This window comes from Columba livia, chromosome 9, assembly GCF_036013475.1.
Source record: "Columba livia isolate bColLiv1 breed racing homer chromosome 9, bColLiv1.pat.W.v2, whole genome shotgun sequence".
Classification (NCBI taxonomy): domain Eukaryota; kingdom Metazoa; phylum Chordata; class Aves; order Columbiformes; family Columbidae; genus Columba; species Columba livia.
The window spans coordinates 16469573-16497537 of record NC_088610.1 but is presented as its reverse complement, the minus strand read 5'-3'; the positions used below and the strand labels follow the sequence as shown (position 1 = coordinate 16497537).

General features: G+C 41.3%; 1 protein-coding gene across 3 annotated transcripts in view; it reads right to left on the bottom strand.

The window, feature by feature from the left end:
* PID1 (phosphotyrosine interaction domain containing 1) overlaps positions 1 to 27965 on the bottom strand; it is an 87202-nt gene that overhangs the window by 52709 nt on the left and 6528 nt on the right. Inside the window, exon 1 of one of the 3 annotated variants that reach the window (XM_005505882.4) lies at positions 574 to 625. The exons of the other annotated variants lie outside the window; for them this stretch is intronic. The gene's annotated coding sequence lies outside the window, so the exon portion shown is untranslated. Of the gene's footprint in view, positions 1 to 573; positions 626 to 27965 lie in introns of those variants that run through there. 3 annotated transcript variants of the gene reach the window in all.

Sequence of the window (27965 nt, the reverse complement as noted above, 5' to 3'; positions counted from 1 at the left end):
CCTCTGTAGATCTTACCATTCCCACTGAGCTGAATGCCTCAGTGGTTTGTCTTCAGCATGTGAATTTTACATTCTCTTCCTTTGTAATTAATAGTTGCTCTAGCCGCCAATGTAAAAGCCACTACTGGTACTAACAAACAGATGTCATTCAGAACTTTTCAGATGCAATAACAGACAAAAAATAACTCCCCAGGCTTGAGTGAAGAACTATCCAAGCGGACAGTAATGTCATTCAATGAAAAGCTTCTCAGCAATTGCTTAGAGTGAAAAAAAGCCAGTCCTCGAGAGATTTCCAAATCCATTTTATGGAATCAGAGAAGTCAGAGAAGTTTTTCAACATTTAGATGTTTCTTTGAAGCGACCTTCATTTGAGAAACTGCTTGCTACTACATATCTAAGGTGAAAAATATGCAGATATAAAGCAAATCAATGTAGTATTCCCAGCTAGTAACATACTGCAGCAATATCTAAATAAATACAATTCATAACTCGACTCTCATAAATCAGCAGTTATTAGACACATGTGCAATGACTTCAGATCACTTTTCTCAAAACCAAACCATTTGTTCTGACTTTTGGTGGGAGATTCTTGTTTTGCAGTCTATCCTTCCCTCAGCCTCCTCTTCACCCCTGGAAGGCAGAAAAACGTGATGGGGTCTGGCTCGCAGAAAGAGAGATGCTGAGTGATTTCCCAGAACACTACAAGAAATCCCTGTCAGAGCTAGAAAATCAGCTCAGGTCCTCACTTTTCAGTCCTGTGCTTTAGGCGACGAGAAGGTCTATTAAACCTTTTATTTACACACAGGGGATGAATGAAGTGTTTAGATACTATGCTGTTTTCACAGCAATTTTTGTGGGTTCAAGTATTCCATTGAAAATGCAATAGAATTTCTTGGAAATAAACTTTCTACATAATTCATAAATATTTTATCATTAGCTAATTGAAAGCCTGCTAATACACTTCTAAAACAGTTTAATCCTTAGCTCATCAGAATTTAGGTCTAATAATTGTTCTAATACTGGATCTACAGCACCTTAAACATGCTCACAAGCATATTCAAGGCATAAACACTAACAGTCTGTGAAAATAGTACTTGTTTTTCCACGTCATGCATGAAGTTAAAGCAATAATTTAGGCCTTGGTGCTGATTGTGCAACCATTCAAGTTTCCATCCCAGTGAGCAAATCTACTCATATTATTTTTCATCTGGCTCATATTACACATTATTCCATTCACTCTCCCAAACACAGCTCCAGCAACAGAGCACTTCATTTAAGATTATTATACATTAAAGAATATTCTTTGATACATTTTTCTGAAGATAACAGAGCTCGTCAGACAGGATTACTAAATTAACGAAGAAAACCTCTTTCATTTTATCTTTCAGTTGTGATTAACTGCCTTTTGTTTGGAGTTCCGTAGGCTTTTCTGGTCAAGTTGTTAGCAAAGGCTAAACAACAAATAACCAACCATGACAAGTGTAAAGCAAGATCAAAGTCTGAGATCTTGAGTCTGAAGGACCACTGATTACCAGCACTGGACTTGCTGGCCCCATTAACTAATTGCTGTCTGCTACAACCATAGTTCTCTTTATTTGCTTGACTTGCTTTTATATATAGGCTCTAGGTCTGCTGACTGGCTGCAGAGGGTGTATTTCTAGAGTAAATAAGCAGAACAGTGAGGATGCTGGAGACCTGCCATGTGCAGGTTGTGGCAATTCCCAGCTTGTGATCAGCCTCTTTTCCAGCACAGGGAGCTGTTGTCTCCAAGGTCATCTGCTGCCTTGTGTGTGACAGGTGATGGGAGCGGAAGGCAGAGGTGGAAAACTCACCTAAATGTATTTTTAACTTGAACTTGTACTATTTTGCTGGTGGACCAATTTCAGTGAAACCATAAACAATGTTTGCAGAATATCAGTTTGAAGAAGATCCCATCCTAGCATTTAACTTCTCCATCCCTGTGTGCTGAAAGAGCTCCGTTTCCATAGATGATCTGTTTACAGAGCTTCTCAAATAAAGAGCAGTGCTTCCATTAGGTACTCAATAGATCAAAAGACTCCATTTAGCCCCTCTGAGTACTGAGCTTGGACCACCAAAATGGTTCGTCTCCTCTGCTAGCAACTCTATCAACTTCAGTGGGACTACTGACAGAGAGACCACAATTTGACCAAAATGACAAAAACTGTGACAATGACCTAATTTATTTCATGTTGTAACAACCACATATACAGTCTGAAACAAGGAGATGACTACTCTGCCTTACAAAGGCAATTCAATACTTGTATGAGCAGCAAGTTGGAGTGGTTGGGTGCCAAAAACACGAGAGCACAATTGGCAGCAAGCAGATAATTAGTTGCCATAGAAGTGCAGGACGGACTGGGGGGGGAACACAGAAATAGCTGTTTGCTTTGCACTGCATGGCCAGCACCCCCTGTGCCCGGGTCAGGTGATGGTGCCATAGGAAAATGAAGCCTTTGCCAGCAGATGTCACGCAGTGAGCCCCCCAGAAAAAAACGAAACAAAACAAAAAGTTATTTAAACACATGCCTAACTTTCACTATGTGAGCAGTCCCAGTAAAGCACACGTGGTAGTCAATGGGATTACTCTTCTGCTTTAAGCCAAGAACAGGATAAAGTGCTTCGCTGAACCTATTTCTTAGTTTCCACTCCAAACTGGCATCTCCTGTGGAAACTGTTGGCAAATGCTGACCTATAACAGTAGCCAATGTATTTTTGGAGAAGAGGCATTAGCTCTCCACTGCTGTGAACCCTGAATATTTCTTTAAAGTGCTTTAAGTTCACAAAGTTCTTGAAAAGCGTAACTTGGGTAATTCAGTGAAGGTTCAGGGAGCATTATACCATTCACATTTCATGTGCCAGAATCACTAGGTTCATTTGTTAGCCTTTATACTGAAAATCCTCAAAAGAAAATATTCTTTACTGCCATGATTATAACAACAGCTCAAAACTGCATATCACTCATCGTTTATCTGTTTAGATGGTGTTACAGATATGAACTTTATGTTTGAAAGAAATGGAACAAGCAACATAACAGTAAGAAATTGGCAGCAAGTTTTAAAATTCCTTGAGCAAACAAAATACTTTACCAAAGAAAGGATCAGAGCTGTAATTAGCATTCTATTTTAGCATTAGCATGTAATTAGCATTCTATTTTCCTATTTGCTGAACATGAGTAAAATTTCAGTAGAGCCCCTAACAATGTTGCAAAATTATATTAATACAAAAACTATAGTTTATATAGTACATTGCTTATTCAAGGACTGAAGTTCATTCAATTTCTTTTGCTTAGTTTGCAAGTCATAATGGCATCTTTTCATTCTATAGAAGAAAACTGAAGGGTGTATAACTGGTAGCCCAAATCCATACCAGGCCAAGACTGCCCTTGCTGACATTCAAAGTATTCCGTTTCTGTGAAAACCCTGTCATCACTAGCCCTCTTAGCTACATTTTAATTGAACATAGGAATCAAGAATTTCTAAATTGTTTTCAACATTTATTTTGTTAGCAGCTCAACAGCCCGAGATTAGGTCTAGATTAATTATTTCAAAATATTCATTTTGCAAATTTTAGGTGCTGTGTATTTAGTTCAAGTACAATTTCTGTTGCTGTTAAAACTAAAAATTAACAGCACTTGCACTTGGGTTTAGTTTGTCAGCAAAAATACAGTCACTTCCACAAGCCAGGCCAAATGTATTGGAGAAAACAATTGTGTCTCTATACAATTAAACGTGCCTTGAAGGAAAACCGTATGCACTGAACATTTGTAATAATAATGCTTGACACTTCTGCACAGCTCTTCATCTTCAGGTCTATAACTAAACAGTCACTGCTGTCCACAATATTAAGTACTCAGCAGCCAAGCCAGGGCTAGCGGATCTTTTTATTTTCATGATGGAAATAAAACAAAGACTCAAATTCAATAAATCTAAGAAAGGGTTATATGTTGGATATGAATACAAAAAAAAAAAAAACACATCAAGAAAGAGGGGACTGTAACTCATGGTAATCTATAATCCAGCAAAAGGGGATGAGAAAAATGAACACAGTTTACAGGCTAATTGGGTTGTGACACCATTATCTCTTAACTTCAGCATTACAACCAACATACAATGGCATAACTGGCATCACATTTCCAGACAATCCATATTTGGCCAGATTTTGCCAAATACATACATTGAGTGCACACTCCAAAATGACAGGTTGTTAACTTGTGAAAAAGAGTTATTCTAAAAGTTCAAAGCCCCTGAAGCATGTTTGCCAGAACAAGAAGCAATCCTCTGGTCAACTCATCCTTCTACAGCATCTGCAAAGGAATTCCCAAATGAAGTCTATTAGAGCATCAGCAAAAGGTCAGTCCCTGGGAAATTAAAAAATAATCTCTCTAATTTACTACTTCATTGCCTTTGAAATCCATTCAGTTCTGGTAGGAAACCAAAACTTTTCCACAGAATCCCACAGCAAGACACAGCAGGCTAGGTAGGGAAAGATACAACCAAGTGCAACAAACTGCAAGAGAATGTTAGAAAGTCCAAATGTCCCTTTTCGCCTATTCCCAGCAGAGTTTGACTACCAACATATCCAGTCTGTAGGTACAAGACCCCACTCTCTTACTCATGGTCAGAGGAGATGACAACACAGCAATCCTTTAGCACATGGTTACACCACCAGTGACACGAGCGCAGCTGTGACCTGAGGACCACCTCACCCCAAGCTTCTGGCTTTTCGGCAAGAAAATAGTTCTGATACATAGGAAAACTGATCCATTTCAAGACTTTGTTTTGTTTAAAGCATATGCTATCCAGTACAGATAAATGTCCATTCTGATTCATTTCTTGTTAAACAAATATTGCTAATACAGTTCAAATACATTCCCCTCCTCCATATTAAACTATACTGTGCTGTATTTATTTATCCTTTACTAGCAGTTCATATAAACATTGTACTGGACACTACAATAAAACCTTCTACAGAGGGGATGGAAGCACTTATCAAAGTCAGAAATCATCCCATCAGCAGCCTGCTCTGTAACACAAAACTGATTGGCATGCAAAAATCCAGGATCACATCATGACTCTTTATACTCAAGCAGATCCAGCACAAGTAATCTTTTTGAAACTAATCCAACTCCAGAAATCTGGTTTGTAAAGGCGTATCTCATCTAGCATGTCAAAAGCTATATTTTGCCAGCCTATCAAACCAAATCCATTCAATCTCTTTCAGGTGACAAACGCTATTAGGTGAAAAAGCTGACAATTATGCCTGAATTTACACCTCTCAATCACAAAGAAACGGCAACAGGCATGAGGGTAAGACAGGTTTGCCTGCAGGCACCCTACGAGGCATTCTGGAAGTAGAGGAGCTCAGGCAGGCCCATGGCACAACTCGGCATGACTTGGGTGTGCTGAGGGCACGGGGCTCCCTAAGGTCTCAGGGCAAAGCAGCAGGGAAATGTCGTGCCACCAAAAAAATAAGCAAACCAAACTAAACCAAACAAACTACACACACACACCAAAAAAAAAAAAAAAAAAAAAAAAACACAAACCAAACCAAAACAAACAAACAAAAAAACCACCAGGGCCAGGACAGTCACCCCCAGTGTACTGCCGTGCAATGCAATGCTGCCTGGCACAGAGGCCCTCCTGGGCTTGTCCTGACATTCCTGAAATGCAGCAAAGGAGTCAAGCATAAAGCTCTGATGGCAAAACCTATAATATACAGAAAGAATGCATAGATAAATGGAAGGAGGACACAGGACTGCAGATAGAAAAGCGGGACAAGGACACAGGGAGCCTTTTAAGGATGGCAAGTCCAGCTGCAGCACGTGGTACAGAGGAAACCAAATTCAGTCAAGTGTCAAAAAGACTTTCAGCAAAGATGCTACTGGATCTTTGCATGCAAGTACCTCACTCTATCACCAGTTTCTCAGGGAATAATCTTTCTCCTGCAGTTATAAGACATATCTCTTAAAAACACACAACTATCAGGATTTCATAAATAAAACTTACACTCCCTGTCAATAGCCCTGATCACACAGCTGCCTGCATGACAATGCGCACTCACAACGTCTTGTTTTCTTACAAGTTTAAAGAATTTCTGTTTCCTCACAATTTAACTCATGTGAAACGTTTTGTTCTCAGACCCTGTGTACTTTGAGTTTGCTCTGGCTGGATGCCTCCACTCCATTGCCAAGCTTATGTGATTCCAATCAGCAGGATCGCTGCCCAAACAAAACACAATCCCAGATACAAACACCCTCCAAACTGCAGGGAACTTCAGAGTGAGATGAGAATTTCATGACTGATCCTCTAACATCTCTCTACACTTGGCCAAACTAAACCCCTCAACCTAAGCAAATCTGAGTATACTGGATATTCGGAGACTAAGTTCCCAGTTGAGCTGAATTGCTCAAAACCTGAAGTCCCACTAGAGACATCACCATCAGAGTAGGAAGGAGTCAGTATTTCAGGACACTCATAATCATGAAAATAAGACCTCCATAAAACAGCAGTGGAGGAGGTAAAAGAAGCCACAGTACTACAATAAAAAGTTCTTGATCAGTCTCTACCTTACAGTTCCTAAATTTCCCGTTCATAATTTAAATGGGAAGTAGCCATGCAGATGGAAGACAAACATCTCAATATGTCTATTTGGATTTTTACAGTTTATTATTTACTGATGACAGTTAAACATATTTTGAAATTAGTTGTAGTTTCCAGTGCCTGGTGTTCATGGCATATATTTTATACCAGAACAACGCTCTTTTTTTTTAGATTCAGTAGAAATGAAGTATAACAACTTTCACTGATGTATCAACTGAGCTGCTGTCATAAATAACTACTTCCCAAAATTTTCGCCCCAGAAATCAACTCCAGAAACCCCCATCAACTCCAGAAATTAACTCACAAATTTTAATACCATTCTCACTACTGAACTAGCTCTCATGCCAGCCAAACCCAATTAAAAGATAGTTGGATTGTATGTTGTATTAAATGCAATCATGGTAAACATTTACATTTGCAGTAACAACTCTGCCTCTTTCTTTCCATCCCATCCCTGATGATGTTGGTATTCAAAATATGTTCAGAAGTCCAGCACACAAAACCAGCCTGGGAAGCACAGCTCCATTACATAGCACTGGAGAAAAATAAAGTCATCCTCATTTTCTACTGTTCATCTTCTCATCACCAGAGCAGCAGTACTTTCCCAAAAGCTTTGTGCCTGTGTGCAAGCCTAGAATTTTAAACTAGATTACAATCTCAGAAGTCTTGGCTTGCCAGAATTTCTCTGTGCAAGCACAGGTATTTATCAGCCCCAGTATTTTTCAGGACAAATGGCAGCCAAAACATAACCCCAAGACAAGACAAATATGTTTTGGTTTGGGGGTTTTTGTTTGTTTGATTTGTTTTGTTTCATTTTAAAAGAAAGGAGGGAAGAGTGGAAATAAATGAAGCAATAGGAGCTGACAAGAAGAGAAAGAACAAAATAGGACACGCAGCAGCATAGATATGTCAAGTTCATTCACTTTGGTTTTGAGCTGACCCCCTAGTTGCTTTCCAACATATTTTTCCCCTAACATGAGTTTCCAGTAGATGTACTATTTGGTATAGTTGGCTGAATATTAAAACAATGGAATCCTGCAGCATGAAGGCGGCTGTTGCTTTTTCAATTTGCTCTTGGAGGCCTTCCAATAATTTCTGTGTCAGAGGATGCTTTAAAAAGTTCTTTCTCCTCACTCTGCGCCTGGCAGAGCAAGCCCATTTCATACAATACCTGCCAGCAGCCATTGCGTTCCCCAACACAGCCCTTTCAAAAACAGCATTTCTGTCTCTCCGTCTTCTCCTTCATTTTTTGAAAGAAATCAATAACTTGTTAAGCAGTTACATAGTTCAGTGACCTCTCTCTTGCCTTCTAAGTCTTGTTCTCTGAGACAGAAATATGGACTGGATGACATAAGTGCCTGCTAAAAACCGGGAATTTGCCCCAATTATTTGCTAGAGGTAACATTGTGCCTAATACCAAGCAGAGACAAAGGGTGTATATTCTTGCCAAAAATGTTTATGTATTGCTTAAATACAAACCAAATGAATTTTTGGGATAAGTCTAATGAATTCTTGTATTTACAGCTACAAGATAATGAGAATCCATTCCTTTCTCTAAAGCTGTCCATTTTATCACTGACTCTTTTGATGTTAATTTACAGCACTGCCTTTTCCAGGGCTGAAATACCCCCAGGATTTAAGTCTGGCATCCTTGAGAATCTCTGAGAGGGGGTCCTCCTGCTTCCCGAGTGAACAGACTTGCTTCTTCATCAGCAAGTCAGACTTTTTGGAAAGCCTCCATCAGGGTGCATCCACTCAAGCTTTGTAGAGGGCAAAGAAAGCAGCCTGGCGGCTTTAGCCTTCCCTCTCTCCACACATCCCCATGAGCACTATCGGTACATGCTCCAGAGCAGCCCTGGGCAAACTGTGTCTGGCCAGCACTGCTGTCCCATCATAGGCACCTTCCCAAGGAGACTTCCCCAGTCCCAACTACACTCACAGGCAGTTCATCTCCTGCAATATTTGTTATTCCTTTCATGCTTCCACCAGCAAATTATTCACCGTGAATGATGCCTGCCAGGATTTACAGCTATACAAACCTTCGAGCAGATGATGCCGAATATAGAGAAAACATGGCTCTCACTGCAGTGCAAATGCATAACCCCTAACCACATGCAGACTCCACACAGTAGGTCTTCTCACTTCTTAAAACCATGAATAAGAGCAGCACACCAGAGCATAGGAATAAGGGAGTCTACAGAAAGTGATCAGAATGCCCTTCTACAAAGTGTCTCATTAATTCAGCAAAGCTTTAGAATTGGACAATTGACAGGACTTGCAGCAAGAAACCTTTACAAAAGAAAATCAAACCAACTCATTTACATTCCTGTTTCTCCTGCAACTACCTTACTGGTTAAGTTGAGCCAAAACAGTTAGATGTAAAATTACTCGGCATTTCCAGTGCAGAACGAGTCAAATACAGAGGCTGAGGACAGTGCTCCCCGTTGCCAGGCTGACAGTGCAGCCCCCTCAGATCCTTGTTCTCCCGATATAAATGTTAAATCTGCATGGTGTTTTCGAGGTTTTTCAAAAGTAATTAATCTTTTCTGACGTTTCTATTTTTCTGATTTTCAAAGGACAAGTCCTTAGCGACTGACGAGAAGGGAGATTAAACTTCCAAGTTCTCACAATTTAAGCACCCAAACCCAGATATATTCAGAAACTCCAGTTTCTCTGTAAAACCTCAGTTTCTTCCTCTTCTCAGCAAAGTTCAGGTAATTTTGCAGAAGCCTAACTAATCCCTCAGCGGAATATGAAGTTTCAAAATGCTAGTGATTATATACATACATACATATCCACAGCTCTTAGAACAAAACAAAACAAAACAAAAACAAAAAAAAAAAAAAAAAAAAAAAAGGCAAATCCTCCAGAAAGAAATAAAATATGCACCATGAGATTCAGCCAGACGCCGTTATCCCCCCAAGGCATGGTTAATATATTATCTGCCAGTACATATGGGACCAATTAAAAAGAGATAACTCCTCACACAGGCACTGCAGCATCACTCTGGAGGAACCCACAATTGATTAAACAAACTCAAGTAATTCCATTCTGGAAACACGTGCTCATTCATAACCAAATCCCAGTCTTTAGGAATGCCATATGCCATGAATATATATATATATATATATATATAAAATCCCTCTTCCACAGAAATCTATGACAAAACAGATCTGAAGTTCAACAGGAATAGAACTAGTCCCCATCTTTTCTGCTCTTTTACATGTGCTACTACATACACCTTCATGAAGAACTATTACTACTTTTTAGAGTAGTAACTAAATTGCTATTTCAGCCTTATGATTCAACATTGCCAATGAAATGAAGAGCACTGAACAATGGAAATGTTAAATTGTTTAACTAAAGAAAACAGAGAGCTCAAAACTATCCAAACATTCCCTTCCAGCAAGACCAGTAGAACTTGAAGACTTCAAGCCTGTACAAGCATCATCATTCAACCTCTTTCCACTGTGAAGGCTAATTCCTCTTTTTTTTTCCCCAGTATTTATACTCTCACTTTTGTCCAATCGGCTCCAAACTTTGTGCAACACAGCAATGACTTGCAAGTTTTCGACACAGAAAACAGCTGCAGAATAAACAATCCCACAGAGCGACAGACAAGGAAGAACACCCTCAGCACAGCCTCAGCTTTCTTCCCTCCTGCATTCATTGCTGACCACCTTAAACAGCATCCATTCTCAGCCACTTTGCAACTCACACAATTTTGCATCAAAAAAAGCCAGTCAATTTTGAATCTGCAAATTTGGGCTCAACTTTGAGAAATACAGTCACAGAAGAAATAGGAATGTAAATGAGAGGGTTTTTTTTATTATTATTATTATTGAATGTTTCTTGGTACAAACCCTGTAAATTATTGCAAACAATATTTTAACACATTTCAGGCTAAGGGGAAAAGAAATAATACAGAATATCAACATCCAGGTAAAAGCCTTCTCTAGATGCAGACCTAATACATATTCCTGTAATACAACATGATGGAAGTATTCTGAATACCCATGACATTTATGGTCTCCAGTGTACCTGTGCCAGGCAGCTAGTTAAACAGATGTGAAAGAACCAACAAAATTAAAATAAATGAACTGCCTCCCCAGCATTTCCCCACTGTCTTCTTCCTTTGCCCCTTTCAATTTAACTTAGAAGCATTTCTGATGTAGTAATTCCAGCACTCCTCAAAGCACATAGAGCTGTAATTCTCCAGGAGAAGTTAACAAGGTGGCTTTTATCAAACTTGATGCATCTGAAATCTAAATTATTTACCTTGAAAGAAAAGGGAGTGAAAGAATTTAGGGGCCTCTGATAAAATATTAAAGTATTGAATCTTGTGAATAGCAATTAGTCATTCCTCTGGGGAAAAAATGTTTCAAGATAAATATTCCTTTTAATCAAAATAGGCATGTATTTGGCTGAGTAACAAACACACAACTGTGATGCAAAATGTTTAAGCAGCTTTAAAAATTCAGTCCTTTGTAATTATACCAAGACTACTAAAATTCCACTTTCACAACCATCACAAATAAATAATTGTTAAAATAAATCCAGTAGATTACCATACGAAAATGTGTCTTCTGCAGCTCAACCTTGCAATAATACTTTATATAGCATGTCTCTCTGCCTAGTTTTGCAGCTTTTGGTATTTGCATTCTGACCACTAAGCACAAGGGTTATCCATCTTATAATTCACTTTTTTTAATACTCAAAATTCTTCATGATGCAGCCCTACTGATGGCTTCTCAACTATACTTATCTAAACTATTTGCATATATAAAGGCCATACAGGTATTTCAAAAAAATCTCCAAGCCGAACTAGTCTATGTCAGTGACAGTAATCTGGCCAAAAGAAAAGAAAAAAACATTTACAGATATGGCAGGAACCAGGTAGACTGCAAAGACAAGGCAGATGGATGCATGCACATGGGGATTCAACATGAATCTCCAGAGCTGCTTCTGTATGAGTCAGCCTCAATTCTGCAAAGGAAGAAGGATCTACAGAGGAGTTTACAAGGGAATCTGTCAAGTTTCCTGGTCTCTTCCTCAAGTACATGCAGGAAAAGTAACTGTCTAGGTCATAGTGTTTAGTGCAGCTTCTTACCTTTGGAAAGCAAGGATAATTTAGAAAGCAATTGAAATAAACACCAACTCATGAGTGAGGATCAAGACCAACTACTCTGATGGAGCATCATCATCAGAAGGGAACCACTGTGGAGAGCTTCTATTGGTGACACCATTGGGCATACAGAGAACAACACAACAGCTTCGCAAGGCTCCTGTCTCATCACCACTCACTTCCATCAAGGTTTTCATTACAGCTGCCAAGATCCTCAAGACTGCCCACTACAAAGCTTCTCTGCCTACACAATAGGCAAGCACATTCTGCACAGAACATTCCACATAGGCACAAAATAAGGCTTTACCTCTAGGTCTCCACTTGGTAAGTCAGAGGGCAGTCAGAACGCTCAAAATAGACATTTATCTCCCTGAGGGCTGATTCTGAGCTAGATGTCATAAGGCTACTTTCCTGCTTTCCAAGTGTTGGCATTATTTAAATGAAAGTCTGTAAAAGTGTTTGTACTGTTGGTAAGTTCCTTGGGAGACCACCACAACTAAAATATTTTTGTTTAGAAGAAAAAAAAAAAGTCATTTCAGTCCAGAAGAAAAGCTTGAAACAGATAACCTCAAAAGTGGAAAGTCTGGACAAGCTGTTAACTGAAGGCATGGATTTTTGAGAGGGAACTTTATGTCAATTAATAACCACTAGTTTGCCTTCACTATACCAACATTTAATCCAACTACACTATTTTCAGTCTTAGTTCCAGTAGCAGAATGCATCCTGGTTTGATGTTTGTTCAATTTCGGATCCCAGGTTTTCTGTCTGGAATAGACTTTCAAATGACGTTAGGAAAGCCTCTGAAATAACATCAGTAAAGTTTTGCACACACAGCTATTTGCACAAGCCAAATCTACAGTTTTAGAAGACAATTGGCCAGATAAACATTTGTCTGCTCCATTCTGAGCAGCTGATGAGCGCAGAAGACTTTGATGTTTTGACAAAGCCTGTTCTCTCCTGGTGCCATCCAGCATGTACCATAATTGAAGTGCTCCAAGTTGTGCTTTTTCTCATCATCGAGCACCAGTTGGGTATCACATGCATCTCAGCATCACCCACAGCACAATAAGCACAACAGAGAAAATCAGAAGTTGTAGAGCTACAGAATCTCTCTGCAGAAACAGGAACACACACTACCAACATTTGCTGTTGTACAAACTAGCCCAGTGTATGCAGCAGTGCTCCATAAAGGATGACAATGGGTTTTGACTGTGGCACAATGAAAATAGCTATATGATGAGTGCAACTGCTTAAGCACCAATTTTAAAAAATAATTAATTTGTAGAAATAAAGTTCATAAATAATTTGAAAATGTGGGCCCTTCCCAGAAGGAAACGTGAGACCTGGTTACCCAGGCTATGGAGAAGGCTGAGGTACTCAATGACTTTTGCGCCTCAGTCTTCACTGGCAAGTGCTCTAGCCACACTGCCCAAGTTGCAGAAGGCAAAAGCAGGGACCGGGAGAATGAACAACTGCCCACTGTAGGAGAAGATCAGGTTTGACACCATGTAATGGACCTGAAGGCACATAAGTCCATGGGACCTGATGGCACACGACCACAAGTCCAGAAGTAACAGGCAGATGAAGTTGCTAAGCCACTATCCATCATATTTGAGAAGTCATGGCAGTCCAGTTTAGATATTAGGAAGATATTCTTCACCATGAGGGTGGTGAGGCACTGGAAGAGGCTACCCAGAGAAGCCACAGATGCTACAGTCCCTGGAAGTGTTCAAAACCAAGTTGGACAGGGCTTTGAGTAGCCTGGCCTAGAGGAAAGTGTCCCTGTCTGTGGCAGGGAGGTTGGGACTAGATGATCATTAAGGTCCCTTCCAACCCAAACCATCCTATGATTCATTCTATTATTCTGCGATTGCCAACCCAGCAAAGTAAAGCCATTCCTGAAGCAGGTTTGGGATTGTCTTTCCTGCTTACACAGTAGACAAATCACAAATGCAATTTACTGTGAAGCTGCCAATATTTAATAGTGTTTAATGGTGCGGTATGTCTCTGAGTGGGAAAACGGTGCAAGCATCTACCTAGAGAACAAATTAGTTCATCAGCTCCAGTAGAGTTTCCCTCCTTGCCTTCCTCCCTGAATGTGTGCTGCTTGTGGTCTATTTATTTGCTGAAATACCAACACAGTTGTGACAATTTTAGGGAGGAATCAGGAGACAATTCTGAAAACAGCATAAGTGACAAATGCACTATTGAAGAAACAAGACGCACAGAGGATGCAGCATTAAGTCTCAGTGGTAACTTGGCAGAGCTGCTTACAGCAACCCCTGCCACCTGCCTTGGGTTTCACAAAACATGCCTAGAGTACTGCTGCCCTGTAGTAGCTTAGATTGTAGCTAGCCCAACGGCCCCCAAAGAAGCAAGGTTGTCTTATGTATTATATTCACTTAATAACCATAAGCATTTTTTTAGATAAGTCTTCCAGGTACAGTTTTAATGTTAAAGCAATTCCTGCTTCATTTTAACCATCCACTGGTACAGAGCTGATAGCCCAGTACATTTAAAAGTATGAGACACTGTTTCAAGAAATGCCATGATTTATCTGGCAGCATTTAGTCACGCTCCAAACAGTAGCCTGGATGTACAAAACCAACTGCCTCCGATGCTTCCCGAATTCAGCACTGAAGTCCCTCGGTTTTGGACTCGGCTGCCCATGGTGCACGAAGTCACACAGCAAAGCTTCCTACAGCGACCAACACGTCATCTTCTTCCTGCAGTTTTACAAGAGGCTTGCCCACATTTAAAAATACATGAATCCCACTTGAGTGATAACCCTTTCTTCATGGTAAGCATTTGCACACATTTAAGCAGTTACAAAACTCATTACATGGAAGGATGGTTGGAGAGATGACAAATATTGCAATCATTTTTTTGGAAAATTTATGATATTTACATATCATGAAAATTCATACAGTAGTTTGTTTAAGGATTTCAGTCCAAAACCATGACAGAGCTCTCACTTTGTGCTGCTGGACATTGGTTGTTGGTCAGTTGATCTGATGTCCCAGTGATTAGATCCCACACCTAGACCGTACAAATCAGGCAAAGCAAGGAATTGTTATCTGGGATGAGGTCCAATATAGTCCCCAAATTATTTTTTTGAGGGACTGTGCTTTATTTCCCCAAAATTACGCCCCAACACACAGGGCAAATTGGTCTTTGGACTCATGTAAGATGGGAATGAACCACTTCTACTCACTGGTAGGCATCTTTTGAGGAAAGAGGAAAGTTATAAAGCCTTCCTAAGCACTCGTTAGGAAGGTGCATATTTGAGACCATACAATATATTGGCAGCCAAGTGATAATTTCATCTGGAAACCCAAGTTGTGGCTCTGCTAAATGAGGTGCTACACCCAAACAAGATGCTGCAATCCCAGAATACGTTCCTGATCCACACCAACTCTGCAAACATCCCACTGCTCTGCTCAAGGCTTTGTGTCACTCTTTGGAAGAAAACTTAATTTTTAAAATAAAGCCCACTAGAAGGAGATTAACTGCCCTTAAAAAATACTCAACTTCTTTGCTTGTTATCAAGTGGCCCATACATATGTCAGATAAGCATTGTAGGTGCCGATAATGCATTAAATAAACACTTATGTTTAAAATCCATAAGCCAACTTATTACTAGTTTGAGACATTCAAATATCTACAGCTAATTCAGTTCAAGAATCCTCTGCTCTCAAAATGTCCATTCAGCAGCCCTGCCAGATACTGTTTCACAATACTACAGGCTCACTTATTCACAAACAAATCATTAACATTCTTGACAGAAATCCATAGCATACAACAAATCCCAGCTATGATAGTGTTTTACTACATTTGCTGTGCCTATCATGAATGGAACTTCTGTTTTCACAAAAAAAAACCCACCCTCAACAAATAAAAGGCAAATTATTCTCTGTGAGAAAACCACCAGGATGAAATGCCTGTGCACGTATTACAAACTAATTATCAAGTTCATATAGTAATAAACATGACATTCAGTAAGTGAAATGGGCTGCCACAATTTATTCAAGAAATTTTCTTGCTAGAACCCTAATAATTAAGAAACTCTGATCGTAAAATACGCCATTACAGACTTTTAAAATTTCATCAGCTAGAAGGGAAACCTCTTATACATCCCCATTTCTCCACACACGGGCAGAAGAATCATCTGAAAAGACCCTTCTAAAGCCCTTTGGCATTCTCTTACTGCCAGGGTTTTATTTACAGCCCTGGACTAGAGGGTTTTAGCCAAGCCCTCAAATGATCAAGGCCCATTTTTACACACATACATCACAGCTTAAATTATATAATTAAAATGAACAGAATAGTTTAACAAATATATCGGGACCAGGCTTACTCTCTCTGAATCCAAACTGCATAGATGGCAGCATAGAGCAATAGCCTAAATCAGGGTTTCCCCCAAAACAGTCCACAGGTAAAACCACTGCAGGTGCCCCAAAAAGGCTCTAGCATGCAGGCAGCATCCCCTGCACCGAGGGGCAGGGGGGCACAGTGGGATGGGACCTCCAGCCCAGGGCTGCTCCACAAAGGGGCCCGGGACAGACCGCACATCTGCACACAGCATCCAGCCACCAGTCCGCTGCCAGCAGAGCTCCAGAAATCACACTCTTTACCCTTAATTCACTAATGCCTTCCTCACCATATTTGAAGAATTAAATTCCTCTCTGAATGGCCATATTTAAATAATTTTTAAAAAAGAGAGGGGAATATAGTTAAACTTTCTATTGATGGTCTTGACATATGACAAATACGCTCGCAAGAGCTGGACTTCTCCCTGGATAGATAAACATGAAGCAAACTGCCTTCTGTGCCGGCTGCAGCTCAGCGCAGGGAATAAAAGATGTTTTCAATTCCGGAAAAGATACATGTGCACTGAAACACTGAACGTTTAGCAAGGCCTCAGTCCTGCAAGAAATCAAACCTTACTTACCATGCTGTGCACAGGCCTGTGGGCGCTGGTGGCTGCTCGGAGTAGGTAAAAATGAGCATTATAGCTGAAATTTTTCGGAAATCAGACCTTTGTTATTGCTGTAATTGGTATATAGTGTATTTAAAATTACACTACAGCATTTACTAGGGGCACATCCCCTCTTGTTACTGTTTTGATTGGCACAGATTTTCTGTTTACAGCTTGCATTAGTTCCAATTTTGTGATAAATTAACTTCAGCACTCCCACATACTAATATAGGCAGCATGAATAGCTGGCAGTCCTTAAGTCTGACCTCCTGAGGGATGCTCTGCAACTCAGGAGAGCAAGTTAACAGAACCTATTTATGGGTCTCACTCTGTACCCAGCCTTCAGAAACATTTCAAACCTGTTTTTGCCAAAGAATGCAGCTACCCAAGAACCACTGTGTGTGTCTAGGCTGGGTTTTGACACCACAGACTGCTCTTGCTTCCACCCCTGATCTCCTAAAGTTGTAACACTTTTGTTAGTACAGAAAAAGTCACAACTGAAAGAATGCAATGGATGAATACATTTAGGAATCTTGCCATTTGCCTCCAGGTTTTCTGAGCATTTCTAAATCACAGTTTTAGACGTTGTCTGCAACAGTAACAGACAAAAGCCATCTTTAAAAAGTAACAACAATTCAAGGCAGAAAAATCACATGTCTATAGAAAATGAGGCACAACAGAAATCCCAGATTATGAGGGCCAGGCTAAAGTGATGCATTATTTGAGAAAAGGCAAACAGCTCTGTCAGGAATCAGCAAGCAAGTCAGACAACAAGTTAAACAGCCATTTGCCCTATGATATAACAGCAAAGCGATACTGAAGCCTTAGTGCCAGGACACCTCAGGAGATGGCCACGCTGCAGAGCCAACCAGGCAGCACTTGGTTAGGAAATACAGACTGCACAGCCTTGCTGAGGGATGCCGGGAGAGGGCAGGAGTGAAAACATCTACTTAGACTGGAAAACTCAGAAGGAAAAGGGTACTCACAATTGGGAATAATTTAATCCTGCTGAGTTATTGGCAGCTGAGGGCGCAGGGCAGCTGGCTAAGGGGGAGTGATGCCCACAAAGTGTCAAAAGCCCCTGCACGGACCCTGGAGAAGTGCAGCTGGCACAGCCAGAAGACAACAGCAAAAGCCCTGCATCAGCAGGAGGCTGGGCAAAAATCCTGAGGACTTACGTGTTTGCCACCTTTGATTTCTCATATTCTGGAAACACCAGTATTGCCAACCTCAACTTTCCTACACTGACCAGTGACAGCATGAAAAACATCATCTAAGCTCTGCAAATCAACAGCTCTACATCTCCTGGTACTCCTAACAGTTGTTCACTAACCTGGTTTTAGAAACTGAAATAAACACTACACTTTTGTTTCTAAAATAAACCTGTCTGTCACTGGTCATGCTCCAAAACACCTCTCATGGCAAACTCCAGCTTGTGCACACCCTGTGCATGGTGTTCCTGCAGACACCCTGACCTACCTGCTTATCATCTTCAATGCACTAATGATATATTTTGCCCACTGATCTAGTTTTGGGTTTTCTTTTTAAAAAAAAAGAAAAGCCAGTGCACAACCCTCAGGCCCCTCATCCAGCAGCAAAGTCATCAGTATTTTAGCAGTGATTTCGAACAGGAGCAAAGCCAAGCCTGAATTCTCAGGTTATCCTTTGCAAAATCCCAGCATTGTCATTAGCAAAAGAAAAGATCAAACAGGTTGGCTCAGATGGTCTGTTATTTCTGTACCTGCGTTTATTAACACTAGGTACATAAAATTTAAAAGAACTGAGGAAGTGCTAGAAAAACACGTAGTGATGTTAACCACAACGGCAAACTAAAAGTATGTACCAATCCTTTCCTTCAGCCAGGAAATATTTTCAAGCTGTTTCTTTTACAGCGAGTCACTGGGTAGGAAATGCTTTTTAGACAGAAAAATATTTTTTTTCCACAAGACTCCATAAAATCCACACAGAGAGCACAGTGTACATTCTGACGAGAATTAATTACTTGTTTACTGTGGTAGTTCAATACACAGCTAATCCCCACACATTGGCTAAAGAACTTATTTCCTCCGGTAAGTGAAGAATGGTCAATAGAAACAAAACAGTCTGATTTTTTAAAAAGAAGAGGCAGAGCACTGGCAACATCTGGCAGCTGCACACTGTAAAAAGCTGAAGAATTACATTAGAGAATACAGGACGATGCCCTTTGTGCACCTTCCAGTTTTTTGTAAGTGAAGGTATTCCAGAATAAAATGTTACCAAATTTAACGGAATTGAGATGTTCCAATGTACAAAAATAATGTCCTGAGCCCAGAGCTATTAATTCTTAAGAGCTGTGGGCTGTAGCTTATCATTATCATCTAGAAGTGAAGGATGGTTGTAACAGTCAATTCCATTTCTCCCCAGTGACTGAATCATGTACTAGCTAAATCATTTATTAATGTCAAAGCCTGACATTTTTCAATTAAGATGATGTTCTGGAGACTCTGGCCATCTGAACCCTGTAATCCTGTTTGTGAATACGCTGTTGCCAACAAAAAAAAAAAAAAAAAAAAAAAGGAAGAAGGAAGAAGCCTGACAAACACATTTCACTTGAACTGAGTGCTAATAATTTATCATTAGTCCAACCATATATATCTACAGCTACATATCAACATATCAATAAATATTTACACCAGTAACCACATGGTGTTAGGGGTTAACAAGACATCAATCAAAACATGCACATTAGAAACTGAAGTCATCATGCTCCCCGTTGTAACTCTTCAGCTCCTCAGGTGAGGACCCAGCCTTTGCCTATCCAGCATCTTGGCAGACAGACACACAGCACCTGGCTGCTCTGGGAGGAGAGGAAAGGGCAAAAAAGCCAAGAGAGAAGAACAGGGACATGCTTGCTCACATGGCAGAGAAGTGAGCAGCCTCCCGACCATCCAAAGTGCCCTGCTGTTCCCTGTCAGGTCCAAAGGAGAAGGGCACATCCCTCCAGCAACAAAAATATGATCCCTGTAAGTGAGCATGCTGCCCATTAGACATTTCACTGTTAATTTCAAATGAATTATCTATAATGTAAATGCTGGTAGCAATGACCTTTGTTTGGTTTGGGTTTTTTTGTTTGTTGCTATTTTTAGGTTTTGCTTGGTTGGCTTCTGTTTGTTTGTTTTTTAAATCCCAGCTCTCCCACATTCACTGTTTAAAATAATTCTTTATCTTGACCCACTCACCTATGAGAAAAAAACACACCGAACAACCAAAAACACGCAGTGAAAGTTAAGATGAGCTACACAGGGTAAAACTCCAAAATTCCACCTAGGTTCAGCAAAATCAAGTCCGAGAAATAACAGCACTGGACTAGTTTGTCCAGACGTTACTAAGAGCTGGCCAGACTCCACACACTTTTCTCTTTGCTTTATTTTACTTACCATTAGTTTGCAAGAGATGATGATTAGCTAGAAAAACTGCATTCTCTTTTGACTTTCAGGTGTACAAAGCAGAACAGCATCAAATATTTCCTAGAGCAAACCTTAGATCTGTACGCAGGGTATAGTAACCACCACGTGCAACAACCAGCCCTGGCGATAAATCACCACACAGCACTTGCAGCACAGACTCGCTGTGCATCCCATCAGCTCCTGGTCAGATCCATCAAGACCAGCAAGCAACTGGAGGCACCGAGTGACACAGCAACCTCAGGCAGGCACCTGCCTCCAAACTCACTTTCAAAGCCTTGTTCGAAGGCTGGGCCTGTACATATCACCACATACATAAAAACTTTACAAAGCATAAGATTACAGCCCAGTGTGAGCTGCCAGCCCAACCCTCTGCTCTGCTGGAGATCTAGACTTTATCATCTCTTTACCATGTTCGTGTTCATACACAAGAAGGATTACAAGGACAAAAGAGTGTGACAATGATGCCAAATATTGTGAATCACTCCTACAAAGCAAGTGGTGTCATTCTGGTGCAAACAGCATCACACCCTCTCTTCACCAGGGTAACGTCACCACGCAGTGCAGAGGATCCAGGGCACATCACCACTTTGGCATTGCTGGCACTGCAGTCACCTCCTTCTGAGGGGAAAAAATGATCACATCATAAGGAGGGGATTATATGCTTGAAAGTCATTCCTCCACATTTCCAACAGACTGACAAGTTGTGCTGTGTCAGTTTGTTCCCATTGCAAAATAGTCTCCAAGTCCCCTGGAGCGGTCCTGACAGCCCTGCTCCCTCCCAGCCAGCCGGTCACGCTGGCACTGCCAAGGGAGCCTTGACCTGCTGCTTCAGCCAGAGAGCCCTAATAAAAGGGCATTCATGAAACGATCTTAAATAAAACCGTACTGCTGCCTGTTGACACCTACTATAATAACTGAAATGCTACAAAGACTGTAACTTTTCCGGAAACTGTATTACATAGCCGTAACCAGCCTGCACTGACAGCTCTGTGGCATGGTTGCAGTGATTAACAGCGACTAACTTTGTTATCTGACTCCTCAAACTCACAACACCACTATCACTATGGGAAGCCATGCACAGCACTCTAAGGACTAGGTCATTTTAAATCAAATGTTTCTGTCTGATTGTATGCAGGTTTATACCAAATTGTAAAGCTCAGTAAGGAGACCAGATTTTAAAACTTCTCAGAAAGTGTTTTAAAAAAAAATTAAGAAGCCACCAGATAGATTTGGGGCTCATAGGGAAGAATACGACAGCACTTTCATATCGTCCTGCATATGTATTTGAGATTATGGAAATGTTGAGAACATTGTTTCTTTCCTAGGATGAGGCAGACTGCTCTCTAGCCTCACCTCTAATGACAGCCACTGGGTAAGAAACATTTCTTTGTTGCTGAAAATTTAAAAAAAAAAAAAAAAAAAAAAGAGAACAGGGGGCATTTTAAATCCATTTTAAATCCTTTGGAGAAGTAAATATACAGGATATTTCAAAAAGATGGACCCAATGTCAAAGCAATGTGATTTCAAATTGGGTCCATCTTTTTGAAACACCCTGTATTAAGTTTTCACAAGAAAATATGAAAAATAAGAAAAGGCCTCAGAAACAGACTGGATTCCCAAATAAGAAATACAGTTTATGAGCTGAAAACCAACATATATTTGCCAAAGCCAGACAGGAGCCCCAGTGCCAGGCAGCAGGCCACACTGGGCTGCAGCTTTGGGCACACGGGGCCGACAGGCAGCGATGGTCCCAGCCCGCTGCCTACAGCAGCCACCGTGGCCGTGCACCAACCCTCCTGCCAGGGACCCACGCTCCCTTTTCTCCTCACAGAGGACAGGAACCATGGGACTGTGAGCCTGATTAACAGGTCCATAAATATTTTGTAAAGTGGTTTTCCCCCCAGGCTGCCCCACAGCAAGCAGGCGGCGAGCTCGCAGCACAACTCACGCTCTGTGGGATACGCAGCAGCCCCTTACGCAAATAGCGTTAGGGCTCGGTCCAGAATGACTTCAATAACGTATGTTTTCCAAGAAGAGTAATACAGAAACATTCAGTTCATTGCTCTTAGACATTAAATCTTGTCACATATATCTACTCTTCAAGAAAAAAGGAAGGAAAAAAAAAAAAAATCCGAAAATATTTGGACTCTTAAAAATACATAAAGTAAAAGAAATGTGGAGTAACTCCACTGGCATTAGCGATGGCTGTTAGAATTACACCATTATCAAGATCTGAATCTGGACCAAAAAGACTACTCACATATAGACGACGAGCAAAATTTATTCCCAAGTGAACAAAATGACATCTCTTTAGACATTAATGGCTTCTGAAATTCTCTAGCTTGATACAACATTAGTGATTTAATTGCCAAACCACATTCACCTCATTTATCTTGGAAAGCTCCGCATCCATCTAAGAACATCCTTAAGAAGACAACAGAGGAACGAAAGGTCAGGCTGTTACTTCCAGAAGCAGGGCAGTATACTTCAGAACAAACAAGGTATGGGCATTTCCCTGGTCAATGCCATGTGGCTGGTTTTCTAATATCATGCGAGCAGCATGAATAAATTCTGATGTTTAAAAATAAAAATCCTAATCTGAAAGGCCAATATAAGTGTCCTCTGAAACTCATTTAAAATATATGTGTTTCTTGTAACCAACCAGAAGCAAGGTGCATCAGCACAAGGTTTCTGCAGATGGGTCTCCTGGGCCGTGCCTGCTCCCAGACCTCTCCTGTCCCCAGCTTCAGACCTGCTTCTCCTGCCCCCAGAAGTTTTACATCTCTACAAAGCATTTTATATTAGTTCGAAGCCTCCCTAGATTATGCCTTTTTGACAAAGATCCCCAGGTACCTCCATCTATGCAGATCTTGCTACCCCACACAGCTGAACCTGACCTGCTGGAGCCCAGGCCCTGGGATGACCCTTTCCAGTTGGCGATCTTGCCATAACTCAGCTGTCACTCGCAGCTCACAGTCTCTTCAAATGTGATTCTCCTTTGGGCAGATGAGCTCCACCATTCCTGCAGCCTGAAACATGTCAACATTTTAAATGCAAGAAGGATGTGGGAGAGTGGCTTCAGGAAAGGATTGATTAGGCAGTGACTAAAACTTCAGTGAATATTTTTCGCTTTTCTTAAGAGCCAGGGCTTTTCGGCACCCTTAACTAGAAAAGGCATTTGCCTCGTTCATTTGGAGACTGGTTGCAGGCTTGCTATGATGCACAGAAAGGCCACCCCTCACGCTGCACACCCTGCAGCAAGCCTGGTATTTCTGATGGGGCTGTTTCCTACACCAGGCAGCCCCAGTCCCCACTGGACACCTCCAAGGAAATTATCTGAACTGCATCTGTGACAGCTGTTGAGAAAAACAAAATCCCAAGTCTTTGTAGCAGGGTAACTCTAGCGAGCCAGGAACTGCAGGATTATGAATAGAAGCACAAGGAACCACACGCAACTTCAGAGCTACCAGAAAGAACTGAATATTGCAACATTGATCTGCAGGAAAAGGCAACAGCAGGAGGTACCTGGGCTCCTGTAACCTTTTAAACTGTGCAACTCTGCCTTCTGTAGCAACTCTGTATTTTGGACATACAAGATTAAAACATCACGCTTTGAAAATGTTACACATCCTAGCTCCAAGCTTTAGCCTCTTTAATGAAAAAAGAGCCTCTTAACACCAGATCAAAACAAAACAATCACTCACAGACAAACGCTTCCCAACATTCCTCATAAACCACTGAAAAGTTATATGTCCATCTCAAATGGCAAATTAAAACGAATGGATTCAAAGGCATGGAAATAAGACTGCATTCTTAAATCTGAGCGATTTAACACACGTATCAAACCGAACTGCCCAGTCTCGTAGAAAGTAACATCCTTTCTGCAGACCTCGGCAGGGATGTGCCACCAACAAGAATGTGACAGAGGGGGCTCCACTTCCTCCATCATCCCAACCACATTTCCAACTGGCAGCTCTGTTGCTGGCTGTGCCGCACAGCCAGGTCACAAACCCACCGCTCCCAGAGGAGACAGCTCAGAGCTGGGGCCAGCCTGTGCCTTGTCCTTGGCTGGAGGATCACCAGGCTTCAGATGTCTCAGGAATCGCTGCTGGGTTTGCTCTTCCTTGCCCACCAAAAAAAACAACCACCCAGGACCCTTTAACAGCCCTGTACATCCCTCCAGCAGTTCGTTTTAGCAGAAGACACGAAAGCTGTCTTTACTATCAGGATTTTCTCAGACACATGGTACCAAGCTTAAAAGGCCCTTTCAGCCAAACTATCGAGAAGACAGGCATAAAATTTCCAAAATATCCTTCCTTCTGACTCTAATCCAAACAACAGAGCACAGCTGTGAAAACTGAAGCCCGTGCAGATCTGCGCTGTATAGGCCCCTTCCTAAAAGCACAAGGACAAGATTCAGGCTTCAAGAAGATTTTCTGCTTCAGATTTGTAGTCAGGCACAGAAATTTCCTGTAGATCCAGGTTGGGGGGTGGGGAATAAAACTGATTTAAGATCAATCAACAATTCTGGAACTGGCAGCACAGAAAACATTATGGACACTATGGAATAAGCAAGCCAGCCACAGAAATATCTCACTTCATCCTCTGCACATAAATGCAGATGCTTATAGGTTAGGATTCACCCCTGCCTTAAAATAGCTGCATACGACAAACCTGTTCAATTGCCTGTTTCTGTACCTGAAGTTATACTTTCTCAGTTCCCTCACAAACAAAAAACATTGCTCAACCCATCAGACAATTTGAAATTCCCAACTGCAAAGCAACGCACAGCCAAAAACATCTCTCCAATCTTTGCACTGACTTACTCCTGTTAATCTGATGCTTAAACTGACAATTTTCTCAAAGATGAAAGAAATTCACTGCCATCTTCTGCAGACACACAGCACAGTGAACTGGGGCAGAGGTGAGGGCTGTGCCCTGACACCCAGGCAGCTCAGGGAGCTGCAGCTTGGTGTTTGCCTATGTTCCACAAAGTACTTTTTCTGGTCAAAAACTGGAAAAAAAAAAAAAAAAATCCAGATGGAAAAGCTAAAAACGGGCAAAAGGTTCTGTTAAATAAATACTCTCAAATCAGGAGAAAAATATTAAAACCTTGTTTTTAAAGTCTGAAATACTTTTTTTCTGACAATTTTACTGTTTGTCTTTACACTGTCCAGCTCCAAGCCAGAGCCAGAAGAACCAGCACACCATGATGTAGCTCTTCGTGTAGTGTTCCTCTCCCCAGCAGATGGAAATACTATAATAGCAAACTGAGGACAAGATTTCTTAATATAACACTAGAAACCAAATTCAGCATATTAATTTGGACTGGATAGTTTTAATAAATAATAACAAAATTTTTCTTTGCCTATTTTTTCATCCAGAATGACTAGGGGGTGGGGTAATTCCCCACCCCAAGAAACTATACTATTTTCAGGTCAGTATCATCGTCATCAGCTCAGAATGCACAGATTAATCCTGACAGCAGGAAAGCTTGTCCCCAGCTACAGGAAAGCTGCAGAGCAGTCAAGGTTCACTCCAGAGAGCCTCCCCCTGCAACCATTCAGAGGAAACTCTGCATCTACCCATCCCTCCTGTCCCTCAACACCCAGGCTCAGGGAGGGAATGGAGAGCTAGGAACTTGCAGACTCAGATAATATATTTCATGTTGACACCACCACCAGGGAAGTCCCATGGCCTTGGTCCCCTGCAGACCCCCAACTCATCTTCCCTGGCTTCCAGCCCACAGACACTTTCAGGAAGAAGCTTTGTTTGTTTTAGATGAGACTATACAAACTTTCTGGGTCTCCTGTAACAGCCCAATGGGCAGGAATGCCATCCTACTCTACAGTCTGATCAGGCTCAATGCTGATACTGACCCCAGTGGAGCTTGGACCAGATCCCACCACAAGATCATCAGAGCAGCTACTCCACCAGTGGGACCAGACTCTGAACATCACTTCTCTTCTCCAGGCACCGACTGAGTGGGCAAGTTTTCAGAAGAGCTCAGTCCACCAGGTAAAACACTCTCTGTAAAAGTCTGGCCCTAAACAGAGGCTCTGAATACTTGGAAATTTACTCCAGGGTCATTCTGAAAGCCTCACACAAAACGTATGGAATAATGATTTCTCAAACCCAGAGGGAGCCTGGCACAGGAAAAAAGAGATGACCACAAAGCTGAGCTTCAGGACACTTAATTAACTTTCTATCTGTTCTCAGTGTTCTTGGCAGTTCTCGTCAAATATATCTAGAGAAGATGTTTTCACATGAGGAGACATTTGAAAATTGTCTGGTATGACGCAGACCCAAAGCCCCACAGGGGTATAGTGCAAGAGCGCCGACCACTCCGGTGCTATGGCACAGAGATCCCAAACCAAGCACAGCACTCTTGGCATGGCTCAGTCAGTAAAGCTCTTTATTAGTAACTCAGGTCAGAAATGTAGCTGTTAACATTGCCTGGAAGCACAACCAGCCATTGAGCTGTGGGAGGGGAGTTAAACAGCCCAAAAAAAGGCCCCCAACTTGCTCCACGTCTCCCACCCTTTCCCTTGAAGTGCTCAGCACCACAGAGCAGGGGAAGCCTGCAAGGGAACAGGGCAAACAGCCAGAATCTTTATATTTCCAAATCAATAATGACATTTTTAGCACTGATTATCATTTTGTAAGGAAAGTGGTTACTGTTTAAATGTTCCTGATGGTTCTTCAGAAAGAGGTTCTTCAGAAAGACCAACGCTTCAGAAGCCATCACTGAACTGCTGAGGGCAGCGCAACCAGATCAACTTAATCGCTGAGGCTCTGTATAACTTTATTGCAGCATCATCAAAAGAAAATAAAATACCAGCAATATACAATTTTATTTTTTAATTAAGATTATATGCATCAAAGATTTATATTTGCCACTCCATATTTTCAGTATTTCAGCAGGAAAAATGAATCATGAAAAGCCATATTAGGTCTTCTCAAGACACATTTACAATAACAGACATTTTAAATCTTTGGTCAAAGAGTTCTGATGCACTTATTCAGAAAGAGTCCTGAAGACTAACACTACTGTCACCCGTAACTTTTCCACCTATTATTTGAAGTGCAAATAAGTTCAATTATTATACATGAGCCACTAGGGATGAGGGGGGGAGTGGCCAGGGTGGGAAGGCAAGTACAGAACATTGCTTAAGGGAACTTTTCAGCCACACTTTTACATGTCTCTGGGCCAGACCCTCATCTTGCTTAGAGAGCCAAATCCCCAACAAAGTCACCACCGTGCTTCATTCTATGTGAGGATGCCAGCAGAAGGCCCCAGCTGAAGGTCTCTGCCGCAAACACAGCCACGCTTGGAAGGAAACGCTAATGCTCTGGACACACCACTGCTGCCTGTCATGCTGCTGCCACCAGGGACGGAGAGAAAATAAGAAACGGGCAGTCAAAATTCTGCACTACTTAGACTGAATGCTTTAGTTTGTTTTCCTTCAAGGAAATTACTGCTTTTTATTTTTTTATTTTTGTTGGTCATCAAACAGACTGTCAGTTTCATAAACAGAAACTAGTAGTACACTATAAACGAACCCTTAAGATCATTTCCCAGGGGTCTTTCCACAAGGCAGTCACTGATTTTGATTTTCTTTTGGTCATAGAAAGCTTCCCAAAATTAGCATTTTTCCAGAGCCATTCATTTTCTACAAAGAATAACTAACACAGAAAAAAGGAACTGCCCAAGCTAAGTGGTGCCAGATGAGCTTGCTGGAACCACAGAGCTTTTTTTGAAAGATCCCTGATCGCCGTAAAGGCATAGCAGCAAA